This window comes from Tachysurus fulvidraco, chromosome 6 (genome assembly GCF_022655615.1).
Source record: "Tachysurus fulvidraco isolate hzauxx_2018 chromosome 6, HZAU_PFXX_2.0, whole genome shotgun sequence".
Lineage (NCBI taxonomy): Eukaryota > Metazoa > Chordata > Actinopteri > Siluriformes > Bagridae > Tachysurus > Tachysurus fulvidraco.
This window is the reverse complement of record NC_062523.1, coordinates 27,463,818-27,478,084: the sequence shown is the minus strand read 5'-3', so window position 1 is coordinate 27,478,084 and position 14,267 is coordinate 27,463,818. Positions and strand designations below refer to the sequence as shown.

The window sequence follows — 14,267 nt, the reverse complement described above, 5'->3', positions numbered from 1 at the left end:
TCCATTCCAACTTTCCTCTTACGGCCATTCCACTCTGAGAATGCCCAACGTTGTCTGATCTCGAAGCTAAGCAGAGTCGGGCCTGGTTTGTACTGGTATAGGCGACTGCGTGGGAATACCAGATGCTGTAAGCTTTTGACATAGGCATTCATTTACTTTACTATTTGAATTGATAGTAAATAATAAATAAGAAAAAAGAAAAAAACAAACAATTTATAAATGGGTTCCATTCCAACTTTCCTCTCACTTGCGGCCATTCCACTCTGAGAACGCCCTCTAGTGTTCACAGGAAGTGAGTTGGCAGCAGTTGGGAGAGGAAGGCTCTCCCACACCCTGTTTTCTGTTTGTTTGGTTTGTTTTGTAGTTTTTCTTTTTTTTAAAGTGTTTTGTTTTTTATCTTTCATGTGTGTTTTTTAACCACCTAACACCAGCTTTTTGCTGGCTGGAGGGTGGTTATCTTTTTATTTTTATTTTCACAAATGGATGCATTATCGGCAAATGACAATGGACTGACAGGAGGAACACGCACGGCAAACGACAATGGACTGGCAGGAGGAACACGCACGCCAAACGACACTGGATTGGTAGGAGGAACACGCACGGCAAACGACACTGGATTGGCAGGAGGAACATGCACGGCAAACGACACTGGATTGGTAGGAGGAACATGCATGGCAAACAACAATGGACTGGATAAACGACGACGAGCTAGAGATGAAAAAGAACAAGACGTAAGAGACAAGTTTGTTGAACGAAAATATTTAAAGGAAACTGCGGTGATTGTCAATGTGGAAAATGTGACTGAGGTGAGAGCGGTAGACATTATTAAGGCTGTAACAGAACAATGTGGACATGGAAAAATTTTAGTGCTAAGGCCGAGACAAAGGAAAGAATATGAACTCACTATGGAAAAGGAAGAATTGTGTGACGAACTTATGGGTGGACTGTTAATAAAAGGAACAGATTGTGAAGTAAAAAAACTGCAGAATAGAGACTTTGTTGTTTCTTTCATGCATTTGGCCGTTTACCTGGAAGATAAAGATGTTTTGGATAAATTGGAAAGTTGGGGGGTTTGCCCCATCTCAAAGATTAAAAGGAGGCTGTACCCGGGCACTAATGTAGAGGATGGGACGAGGTTTGTGCAAGTAAGGTTCCCAAGAGAGGTAGTTTCCCTGCCATATACAGTAGCACAAAGCTGGAAACAGCTGAAGGGCCACAATATTTTCGGGTGATGCACAGCCACCAGGTGAAGACTTGTCGGCTGTGCATGAGCCCGGATCTCCTGATGAAGGATTGCCCTGATTTTAAGTGCTATAAGTGAGAGGAAAGGGGACACTTTGCATGGAACTGTGATACAGTTAAGTGCCTGGAGTGCCAAAAGTTTTTAAATAAATGTGAGTATTGGATGGAAGAGGCGGAAAGAGGTGGGGTGGAACAGGTGAGCGGGCAAATGCATGAAAGAAACCATGAGGAGGATGGAAAAATGGATGAGGGACAAGAGGAAGAAGGATTACAACAAAAAGAAACAGAAGGAGCAACCAGTAACATAGAGGAAGGAAGAAAAGAAAGAGACAATATGAATAATAATGAACAAGCAATGGAGCAGGACACTCAATGGACAGAATTGGAGATATCGGACAGTTTTAATACTTTTCTGGAGGGCGGGGAGAGAGTTGGACAAGGACGTATGGATCAAAAGGCAAAAACAGACAGTGAAGATGAAGTAAAGAAGGACAAAAACAGGGATGGGAGAGGACAAATAAGAAGAAGAGCGTTGAAGGTAAAACCAAATTTGGAAGGTGCAAGAAAAAATATTATGACAAAGACTAGCAGATATGATGTGTTAAGGGGTTTGGAGGGAGAATACGGTGAATGATGTATTTATTTATCTCTCTTTTAATGGTTTTAAGTTGTGTTACTTTTGATGCAAGGGGACTGATGGACATTGGGAAATTTGAAAAAGTAAAAGAAAAATGTAAAAGGGAACATATTATTGCACTACAAGAAACAAACTGGAGAGAAAATGTGATGACTGATTTTAAAAAGAGATGGGATGGAGGTATTTTATATAATAATGGAGATGGGAGGTTAGGGAGAGGTGTGACTTTTTTAATGAAGGATGATGTTTTTAAAGTGAGCAAAATTGTGTATAAGGACAAGATGGGGAAATGTATGGTAGTAGAGGCTGTATATGAAGGAAGAGATTTGATTTTAGTAAATGCACATGCACCAGTTGAGGAGAAGGAAAAGAAAGAGTTTTTTAATGTTTTAAGGAATGTTGTAAAGAAGTACAAGGAAATAATAATGATGGGGGATTTCAACACGGTTTTTAGTAAACAAGATATGGCTGAAGGGATGGTTTTTAAAACTGATACGGGAAGGAAAGAATTGAAAGCACTAATGGGGGAAAATAATATAATAGATGTGTTAGGGGAAAGAAATGAAAAGAAAAAGAATTTTCAAGGAGACACATAGTGGGGCAGTTTGTGTGCCAAACCAGAATAGACTTTGTTTTGTGTACAAGAAATGTGGAAAATTTTATAGAAAAGATTAAGTATGAAGAAACAAGTTTTAGTGATGTAAATGAGGACCAGGAGTATGGATTTTAAATACACAGATTTTAAAGAATGAAGATTATGCTGCAAAGGTTAAAGAAATCATAGAAAAAGAAAAGGAAAATGGAATGTATGAAGAGGATAAGAGAATATGGTGGGAAAATGTAAAGTTTCTAATCAAGATGTTCTCTATCAAATATTGTAGTTAATACAGAGATGCAAAAAATACAAAGAAAGAGAAATGAAGGACAGTTTGGAAAAGGAATTAAATAAAGAAAATAAGGACATACAAAAGATAAAGGAATTAGAGGGGAAACTGAAAAAAATGGAAGAAAAAGAATATGAGGGGGCGAGGCTAAGAAGCAAAGCAAAATATGTAGTGAAGGGAGAAAAATGTACAAAGTTCTTTTTTGATCTGGAAAAAAAGAGAGGGAAAGCTGAAACAATGAAAGAAATAAGAGGGCAAAATGGGGAAATTGTAGAAGGAAATATAAATTTTTTTAGAAGAAATAAAAGATTTTTCTGTGGATCTGTTTTGTGCAAGGGGTGTGGAAGAGGAGGAAAAAAAGAAATTGTTGAATCAGATAAAAGCAAAAGTAAGTGAAGAAGATAAAAAAGACTGTGACCAGGAAATCAAAGAAGAAGAGACTGAAAGAGCAATAAATCAACTGAATAAAAAGAAAAGTCCAGGAATAGATGGGTTGGGAACTGAATTTTATGTATGTTTTAAAGAAGTGTTAATAAAGATTTTAAATGAGGTTTTTAAAGACATTTTCGAAAAGAGAGAAATTAATGAAAGAACATGAATGGGGTTGATGAAACTGATATATAAAAGGAAAGGAGAAAAGGTAGATTTAAGAAACTACCGACCGATCACAATGTTGAACACAGATCTTAAGATTTTAGCAAAGGTTTTAGCAAACAGATTAAAAGAAGTAATGCCCAGTATAATTAAAACAAATCAAGCGTATGGAGTAAAAGGAAGCGATATAGCCGACACAACAATGAGTATAAGAGACACAATTTGGTACATGAAAGGAAAAAATGAAGAGGGATATGTAATAAGTTTGGATTTCGAAAAGGCATAGGGTTGAGCACGGGTATTTATTTGAGGTTTTAAGGAGTTTTGGTTTTGGAGAGAATTTTGTATCGGAACCGTTAGGATTGGCAATTAGAGAAGAAGAAGGAATAATAGGAATTGACATTGAAGAAAATAAGTCAAAGGGGAAAGTTTTTCAGTATGCTGATGATACGACGATAATTGTAAAAGACAAAGCAAGTGTTAAGGAAGTAATGAATGTTGTAAAAGAATATTGTAGAGGGTCTGGAAGTAAAGTCCATCCATCCATTTCCATCCATTTTCTACCGCTTATCCAGGGCCGGGTCGCGGGGGCAGCAGTCTAAGCAGGGACACCCAGACTTCCCTCTCCCCAGACACTTCCTCCAGCTCCTCCTGGGGAATACCGAGGCATTCCCAGGCCAGCCGAGAGACATAGTCCCTCCAGCGTGTCCTAGGTCTTCCCCGGGGAATCCTCCCGGTTGGACATGCCCGGAACACCTCCCCAGGGAGGCGTCCAGGAGGCATCCGAAACAGATGCCCGAACCACCTCAGCTGACCCCTCTCAATGTGGAGTAGCAGCGGCTCTACTCTGAGCTCCTCCCGAGTGACTGAGCTCCTCACCCTATCTCTAAGGGTGCGCCCAGCCACCCTGCGGACGAAACTCATTTTGGCCGCCTGTATCCAGGATCTTGTCCTTTCGGTCATGACCCAAAGCTCATGACCATAGGTGAGGGTAGGAACGTAGATCGACTGGTAAATAGAGAGCTTCGCGTTGCGGCTCAGCTCTTTCTTCACCACAACAGATCGGTATATCGACCGCATCACTGCAGAAGATACACCGATCCACCTGTCGATCTCCCGCTCCATCCTTCCCTCACTCGTGAACAGGACCCCAAGATACTTAAACTCCTCCACTTGAGGCAGGAGGTCTCCACCAACCTGAAGGGGGCAAACCACCCTTTTCCGGCTGAGAACCATGGCCTGGGACTTGGAGGTGCTGATTCTCATCCCCGCCGCTTCACACTCGGCTGCAAACCGTCCCAGTGCATGCTGAAGGTCCTGATTTGAAGAAGCCAACAGGACACCATCATCTGCAAAAAGCAGAGATGAAATCCTGTGGTCCCCAAACCGGACTCCCTCCGGCCCCCAACTGCGCCTAGAAATCCTGTCCATATAAATAATGAACAGGACCGGTGACAAAGGGCAGCCCTGCCGGAGTCCAACATGCACCGGGAACAAGTCTGACTTACTGCCGGCAATGCAAACCAAACTCCTGCTCCGGTCATATAGGGACCAGACAGCCCTTAGCAGAGGGCCCCGAACCCCATACTCCCAGAGCACTCCCCACAGGTCACCACGAAGGACACAGCCTCTGCTTCCTCAATGGAAGACATGTCGACTCGCTTGGCCCTCCGGTAACTATCAGCTGCCTCCGGAGTCCCCCGAGCCAACCAGGCTCGATAGGACTCCTTCTTCAGCTTGACGACATCCCTTACTTTCGGGTCCACCACCGGGTTCGGGGATTGCCGCCACGACAGGCACCGGAGACCTTACGGCCACAGCTCCGTGCGGCTGCATCGACAATGGAGGTGGAGAACATGGTCCACTCGGACTCAATGTCTCCAACCTCCCTCGGGATCTGGTTGAAGCTCTGCCGGAGGTGAGAGTTGAAGATCTCTCTGACAGGAGACTCTGCCAAACGTTCTCAGCGGACCCTCACAGTACGTTTGGGTCTGCCAAGTCTGTCCAACTTCCTCCCCTGCCATCGGACCCAACTTACCACCAGGTGGTGATCAGTTGACAGCTCCGCCCCTCTCTTTACCCGAGTGTCCAAGACATACGGCCGGAGGTCAGATGAAACAACCACAAAGTCGATCATCAACTTCCGACCTAGGGTGTCCTGGTGCCACGTGTACTGATGGACACCCTTATGCTTGAACATTGTGTTCATTATGGACAAACTGTGACTAGCACAGAAGTCCAATAACAGAACACCACTCGGGTTCAGTTCAGGGGGGCCGTTCCTCCCAATCACGCCCCTCCAGGTATCACTGTCGCTGCTCACGTGAGCGTTGAAGTCCCCCAGTAGAATGACGGAGTCCCCGGTCGGGGCACTTTCTAGCAACCCTCCCAGAGATGCCAAGAAGGCCGGGTACTCTACACTGCCATTTGGCCCATAAGCACAAATAACAGTGAGAGACCTCTCCCCGACCCGAAGGCGCAGGGAAACAACCCTCTCGTTCACTGGGATGAACTCCAACACATGGCTGCTGAGCTGGGGGGCTATGAGCAAGCCCACACCAGCCCGCTGCCTCTCACCGCGGGCAACTCCAGAGTAGTAGAGAGTCCAGCCTCTCTCAAGGAGTTGGGTTCCAGAGCCCAAGCTGTGCGTGGACGTGAGCCCATCTCTAGTCGGTATCTCTCAACCTCCCGCACCAGCTCAGGCTCCTTTCCCCCCAGTGAGGTGACATTCCATGTCCCTAGAGTCAGATTCCGTGTCCTGAGATTGGGTCGCCGAGGCTCCCGCCTTCGACTGCCACCCAATCCACATTGCACCAGCCCCTTACGGTTTCTCCTGCAGGTGGTGGGCCCACAGGAGATTGGCCCCACGTCGCTCCTTCGGGCTGAGCCTGGCCAGGCCCCGTGGGGTAAGACCCGGCCACTAGGCGCTCGCATGCGAGCCCCAACCCCGGGCCTGGCTCCAGGGTGGGGCCCCGGTTGCGCCATCACGGGCGACGTCACGGACCTTGTTTTAATTTTCTTCATAAGGGTTTTTGAACCGCTCTTTGTCTGGCCTGTCACCTAGGACCTGTTTGCCTTGGGAGACCCTACCAGGGGCAGAAAGCCCCAGACAAGATGATCCCCTAGGATCATTCAGGCACGCAAACCCCTCCACCACAATAAGGTGGCGGTTCAAGGAGGGGGGAAGTAAAGTAAATGAGAATAAAATGGTATATATGAGATTTGGTAAAGCTATGGTTTTAACGGATTGTTTTAATTTCAAGGAAGTGAAAGAAATGAGGATTTTAGGAGTTTTAATGGGGAAGAATGAGAAGAAAGTAAGAGATGAAATGTGGGAGCACATTGTAACAGATATAGAGAGGAGGTTGAATTTTTGGAAATTAAGAAATTTAAATTTAAAGGGGAAAGTTTTAATATTGAATGTTTTAATGGTTTCTAAACTCTGGTATGGTTTATATGTTTCTGAAATGCCTTTATGGACGGAACAGAGGTTGAAGAAATGTTTTCTTGACTTTTTATGGGAGGGGAAACCTGCGAGAATTGCACATAACACGATTGTAGGGGCAGTGGAAAAGGGGGGCTTGGGGTTAATGGATGTGGAACAACGAAAATATGCTATGAGAGTGAAAATTGTGAAGAAATACTTTAATGAAGAGCACAAAACTGAGTGGAAGAAAACAATGAATTACATTTTAAACAAATGTGGGGATTTTCACATGGGCGATGGAATTTTATGGATGAAAACAAAAAATTGGATGACGGAAGGATTACCTGTGTTTTATAGAGAAATTTTTAGTGCTTGGGGAAAGTTTTTAACGGGAATTGAGTATGATCCACATGGCAGAGAAAACATTTTAAATCTACTTCTGTTCTTAAATAACAACATTTTAAAACAAGGGAAAGAAATATTTTTTAAGAAGTGGATGGAAGCGGGGATAACGAGAGTGAGAGATGTTTTGTATGAGTTTAAAAAGGTTTTTTACCAACAAAGTTATTGTAGATGCAATGGAAGTAGCAAAAGAAGAGTACAATAAACAAGAAATAACAAACAAATATGAAATCATTAAAAATGCAATACCAAAAGTGTGGATTGAAAGAATAGAGTGTATGGAAGAAGAGCAAAAAGAAAAAAACATTTATGTGAAACAGGGGGGGAAATTGTGTGATTTTAAAGAATGTACTGTAAAAATGTTTTATTGTGTTTTTAGATGAGAAGTTTTGAGAAGAAACAAGTTTTGAGATGGAGTTTTTAAAGAACCAATTGTAAATAAGTACTGGGTGGAAAAATTCAAAGATTTAAAAGAAGAGTGTATATGGAGAAACATGAGGGGAAAATGTGTGGAGACAAAGTTGGAATGTTTGGAGTATTTTATAAGACATAAACTGCTTTTTACTGAGTCTATTTTAAATAAAATTGGGATGGAACAAAATGCTATGTGTAAAGTGTGCCAAGAAAATGAAGAGGGGATTTTACATATGTTTTTATATTGTAAAAAACTGGAGGATTTTTTAAGCAAATGCAAATGTGTGATTAAAGATTTGACAGTGGAGTGGGATGAAAATGTATTGAAATGGAACAGAGTGGTGATGTTTGGCTGGGAAAAGAAGTGTCAAAACAAGAAGTTTATAAATCTGTGGGTAATAGTGATGAAAAGTGCAATTTGGGAAAGGAGAATTGTGGCTAAAAAGGAAAAAATTGTGTTGGAGGTTTGGAATGTGTTTAAACGGAAAGCAGAAATGTACATTGAAAGTCTATATGTGTATTTTAAATCTGAAAAAATGCTGGATGGCTTTTATTAATGTGCTTGCTAAAGCACATTCTTATTCTCTTGCATACTTATTATTATTATTATTATTAATGTGCTTGCTAAAGCACATTCTTATTCTCTTGCATACTTCTTCTTCTTCTTCTTCTTCTTCTTCTTCCGGACACTTTTTCGGCGCGTAACTTGTCCCGCAGCTTTTGTCCTAGACCCATAAATGAGGTGTCAAATCGACCGGCTCATTGAGGAGAGGTGTGCTATCTATTTTGTAAGCGATCAGAATTCCAGAATTCCCATTATGGAAGCTCAAAGGGGTGTTTTTTCCCCATAGACTTGAATGGGAATCTCTCTGTAGATGTGCTAACATCCAAAAGAGGGCAGCAGACACCAGTGAATCTGTGTAAAGGTCACTGTATATAAGTACACTGTACAAAGGTATATATATATATATATATATATATATATATATATATATATATATATATATATATATATATATATATATATATAATGGGATCGCCCCCTATTTTCATGATTTTCGTTTGATGGCTCAGTGTAGTTTTTTAAGCCTCCTAGGACAAGTGAGAGCCGAAACAAAGGATGGAAGTGCTGTGTGTTTTGGTCAGAAACGCGTTTTGGATTAAAGCGTTTTGGATTAAAAGGCTTACATATTCCAGTTCCTTAGACTCTTGGGGATTTTTTACAAGCATTTGTTTTGGAAAATAAAGTGAGAGCCGAAAACAAAGGACGGACGTGGATGGTTGTTTACACATTTCAGCCAGAAACGGGTTTTGGATTAAAGCGTTTTGGATTAAAAGGCTTACATATTCCAGTTCCTTAGACTCTTGGGTTTTTTTTTTTACAAGCATTTGTTTTGGAAAATATTACCCCAATGAAGAAAGGTAAGCGCCGCCTATTTCCGGTGACTATCAACTTGGATTAAATTAGTATGATGGCTATAAATAATATTATGCTTTGTGTGTGGGCTTAATAAAATCCCGAGAGTCTAAGCTTTCAAACTATATAACATTTAACCGTTAATGCTTAACTAGTTTTGCTAAACCTGCACAATTTTGCGTAAAATCCATGGACCTCACACCTACCAGCACCCCTACAGCTCCATTGTTCTCCTCCTTTTGTTGTGCAAACGGCCCCATCACCTGTGAGGCCTGGCTCATTTGCATTTGTTCACCCAGAGTAGCTCAGATCCAAGCCAGACCAAACCTCTGTCTGTGACGGAAACCTTCAAGGCCTATCTATACAAAATAGTCTGTTTAATTTATATAAAAAAAATTGTGTGCTAAGGTTTGTCATTGCCATTGTACATATCATATTTATACAACCATTGTGCAGACCTGGGGTCTATTTGACTCATCTGGAAAGTTTAATGTGTCATAACTTGGGTTTCCTTCCACATATTTGCCTGAAATTTACCAAGATTGTTCCAAATTATGAACTTTGCAAGTAAAATTAATCTTGTCCTCCCAGGTCAATTTGACCCTGCCACATTTTGTGGGGCAATTGGTCACATTTTTGCCCTTTTCAGCGCAATGAACATACATACAGACACAAAAATGCACACATAAAATGTCCACTAACACACGCACCCAAAACACACACTCACACACCACACACACACACACATACAAATTGGGCATTGCATCTCATTAGGCCTCCAGAAAAAAAAAAGCTACACATTTGTAAATATTTCACTTTTGAAATGCCTTTGCCAAGCAGAGGGCAAAATATAGTCTGCCGAAACACACACACACACACACACACACACACACACACACACACACACACACACACACACACACACACACACACAGATGTTGTGTTTTCATATTCAAATCATATTTGTTTTCTCTCTTTTATTCATGAATTTAGTTCCTTCAGTCAGCTTTGACCTGGGGATGTTTGACATACACCAGCCAGTGGTTATCCAAAATAATATTTAATAATTTCTGCTTATTTTACTTCATAATGGCATAATATCATGAGGTTTATTGCTTATAACGTAAATATAATAAAAAGCATAAGAAGTGTAAAGGAAGTTTTATTCACAATAAATTATGCCAAGTTTTTGAGTGGTGTGTGTGTGTGTGTGTATGTGTAGCCCGTTTTTGGGTGATCAGATGGCATCTGGTAAGCAAAATAGACATAAGTGTAAAATGTTCAAAATGTAAGCTGATCACACAGAATGGTGATCATTGTAGATTTTTTACTTTATAAGCATTCAAGTCAATTTAACCTGGATAAAACAGGTTTTATTATTTACTGACATTATAAATGGTCAAAATGGTTTCAAAACAATCTCCTGGTTTCAAAGAGACATTGCCAAGAGATGGATTCATTTCAATTATACAACACCTTCTAACAGACAAATTTGCTGCGGTCTCCGACATCTGGACATGCTTCAACAAGAACTGTGCTGAGAGTTTCACTCCAGGAAAACACATGACCATAGATGAACAGCTGTTCCCTACCATGGTTTGTTGTCCATTCACACAGTATATCGCAACCAAGCCAGACAAATTTGGGATCAAGTTCTGGATGGCCACGGATTTGGAGACCAAATATGTCTGCAATGCATCTCCTTACTTGGGAAAGTACCCCAGTCACCCAGGGTCCAGCTTGCGCAGTGAAGCACAAGCGATTTGCTACTGCACTGGACATTCCAATGTCCTCCTCTACCCACACAGTGCCGTCTTTTGTCGTCTGGCTCAGACAGGGCTTCCCAGTACCACGGTGCATCTTCTGTGGAGGCATGTTGGGTTCTTGTTCTCAAAATTCACTTTTGGTGCTATAATTCATTGATGTAATTTCATTTTCATTGGCCATCATTTTATTCTGTATGTGTAAGAACATCTCAAAAGCCATGGACCATAACTGCACTCAGCTTATGACATTTGTTTACAAACATACGTTGGAGACTGAAGTGTTAGCAAGTTTTCATTTTATTCATGTATTAGCAACTTTTCATTCTTTCCCAAGTAAGGGATGTCTCATAAACACTCCTCTTCATGTCTCATACACAGTCTTACTGTTCCAAACACACTCCTCATGTCTCATACACACTCCTCTGCTAGGCAAAGGCATAGCAAAAGTGTATCAAAAGGCATAATGAAATGCAATGCCCAATTTGTGTGTGTGTGTGTGTGGTGTGTGATTGTGTGTTTTGGGTGCGTGTGTTAGTGGACATTTTATGTGTGCATTTTTGTGTCTGTACAGGTATGTATGTTCATTGCACTGAAAAGGGTAAAAGTGTGACCTATTGCCCCACTAAATGTGCCCGGGTCAAATTTGGGCCTGGTTAGTACTTGGATAGGCGACTGCCTGGGAATACCAGGTGCTGTACGCTTTTGACATAGGCATTTATTTACTTTACTATTTGAATTCTCTAACAACAACATCTTAATATTCATACCCTGTAGCTAATGTTTTGATAGAAAATAATCAATCAATCAATCAATCAATCAATCAATCAACCAATCAACCAATCAATCAATAAATAAAAAGCAAAAACAAACAATTTATAAATGGGTTCCATTCCAACTTTCGTCTAGATTAAGCCCATTCCACGCTGAGAATGCACAATCTCGTCTGTTCTTGGAAGCTAAGCAGAGTCTGGCCTAATTAGTACTTGGATGGGAGACTGCCTGGGATTACCAGGTGCTGCAAGCTTTTGACATAGGCCTTCAATTACTTTACTATTTGAATTCTCTAACAACAACATCTTATTATTTATACCCTGTAGCTAATGTTTTGATACAAAAAACAAACAAACAAACAAACAAACAAATAAATAAATAAACAAACATTTTTTAATGGGTTCCATTCCAACTTTCGTCTAGCTTAAGCCCATTCCACGCTGAGAATGCACGATCTCGTCTGATCTTGGAAGCTAAGCAGAGTCTGGCCTAATTAGTACTTGGATGGGAGACTGCCTTGGATTACCAGATGCTGTAAGCTTTTGACATAGGCATTCATTTACTTTACTATTTGAATTCTCGAACAACAACAACATCTTAATATTCATACCCTGTAGCTAATGTTTTGAGAGAAAACAACAATTACAATAAATAAAGAAATAAAGAAATAGGGAAAAAGAAATAGGGAAAAAGAAAAAAGAAACAATTTATAAATGGGTTCCATTCCAACTTTCCTCGGGCTTATGGCCATTCCACTCTGAGAATGCACGATCTCGTCTGATTTCGGAAGCTAAGCAGAGTCGGGCCAGGTTAGTACTTGGATAGGCGACTGCCTGGGAATACCAGGTGCTGTAAGTTTTTGACATAGGCATTCAATTACTTTACTATTTGAATTCTCTAATAACAACATCTTAATATTCATACCCTGTAGCTAATGTTTTCATAGAAAACAATCAATCAATCAATCAATCAATAAATAAAAAGAAAAAACGAACAATTTTTAAATGGGTTCCATTCCAACTTTCCTCTAGCTTACGGCCATTCCACTCTGAGAATGCCCGATTTCGTCTTATCTCGGAAGCTAAGCAGAGTCGGGCCTGGTTAGTACTTGGATAGGCGACTGCCTGGGAATACCAGGTGCTGTAAGCTTTTGACATAGGCATTCATTTACTTTACTATTTGAATTCTCTAACAACAACATCTTAATATTCATACCCTGTAGCTAATGTTTTGATAGAAAACAATCAATCAATCAATCAATCAATCAATCAATCAATAAATAAATAAATAAATAAAGAGAAAAAACAAACAATTTTTAAATGGGTTCCATTCCAACTTTCCTCTAGCTTACGGCCATTCCACTCTGAGAATGCCTGATCTCGTCTGATCTCGGAAGCCAAGCAGAGTCGGGCCTGGTTAGTACTTGGATAGGCGACTGCCTTGAAATACCAGGTGCTGCAAGCTTTTGACATAGGCCTTCAAATACTTTACTATTTGAATTCTCTAACAACAACATCTTAATATTTATACCCTGTAGCTAATGTTTTGATACAAAAAACAAACAAACAAACAAACAAACAAACAAATAAATAAATAAATAAATAAACAAAATTTTTTTAATGGGTTCCATTCCAACTTTCCTCTAGCTTACAGCCACTCCACCCTGAGAATGTGCAATATCGTCCGATCTCGGAAGCTAAGCAGAGTCGGCCCTGGTTAGTATTTGGATAGGCGCCTGCCTGGGAATACCAGGTGCTGTAAGCTTTTGACATAGGCATTCATTTACTTTACTATTTGAATTCTCGAACAACAACAACATCTTAATATTCATACCCTGTAGCTAATGTTTTGAGAGAAAACAACAATTACAATAAATAAAGAAATAAAGAAATAGGGAAAAAGAAATAGGGAAAAAGAAAAAAGAAACAATTTATAAATGGGTTCCATTCCAACTTTCCTCGGGCTTATGGCCATTCCACTCTGAGAATGCACGATCTCGTCTGATTTCGGAAGCTAAGCAGAGTCGGGCCAGGTTAGTACTTGGATAGGCGACTGCCTGGGAATACCAGGTGCTGTAAGCTTTTGACATAGGCATTCAATTACTTTACTATTTGAATTCTCTAACAACAACATCTTAATATTCATACCCTTTAGCTAATGTTTTGATAGAAAACAATCAATCAATCAATCAATCAATAAATAAATAAATAAAGAGAAAAAACAAACAATTTTTAAATGGGTTCCATTCCAACCTTCCTCTAGCTTACGGCCATTCCACTCTGAGAATGCCTGATCTCGTCTGATCTCAGAAGCCAAGCAGAGTCGGGCCTGGTTAGTACTTGGATAGGCGACTGCCTTGAAATACCAGGTGCTGCAAGCTTTTGACATAGGCCTTCAATTACTTTACTATTTGAATTCTCTAACAACAACATCTTAATATTTATACCCTGTAGCTAATGTTTTGATACAAAAAACAAACAAACAAACAAACAAATAAATAAATAAACAAACATTTTTTAATGGGTTCCATTCCAACTTTCCTCTAGCTTACAGCCATTCCACTCTGAGAATGTGCAATATCGTCCGATCTCGGAAGCTAAGCAAAGTCGGCCCTGGTTAGTACTTGGATAGGCGCCTGCCTGGGAATACCAGGTGCTGTAAGCTTTTGACATAGGCATTCATTTACTTTACTATTTGAATTCTCGAACAACAA

General features: G+C 40.6%; 2 non-coding genes and 4 pseudogenes across 2 annotated transcripts; all 6 read left to right on the top strand.

Moving 5' to 3' along the window:
* Positions 1-12,293: 12,293 nt before the first annotated feature.
* LOC125143681 lies at positions 12,294-12,412 on the top strand (annotated as a pseudogene).
* Positions 12,413-12,584: 172 nt separating this feature from the next.
* Positions 12,585-12,703, top strand: LOC125142504. The gene has a single exon (XR_007141944.1). It is a non-coding gene; the product is annotated as a 5S ribosomal RNA (ribosomal RNA).
* A 196-nt stretch (positions 12,704-12,899) lies between these two features.
* Positions 12,900-13,018, top strand: LOC125144247 (annotated as a pseudogene).
* A 498-nt stretch (positions 13,019-13,516) lies between these two features.
* LOC125143178 lies at positions 13,517-13,635 on the top strand. Its single transcript, XR_007142623.1, has one exon. It is a non-coding gene; the product is annotated as a 5S ribosomal RNA (ribosomal RNA).
* Positions 13,636-13,815: 180 nt separating this feature from the next.
* On the top strand, positions 13,816-13,934 carry LOC125144066 (annotated as a pseudogene).
* A 165-nt stretch (positions 13,935-14,099) lies between these two features.
* On the top strand, positions 14,100-14,218 carry LOC125144794 (annotated as a pseudogene).
* The last annotated feature ends 49 nt before the right edge of the window (positions 14,219-14,267 follow it).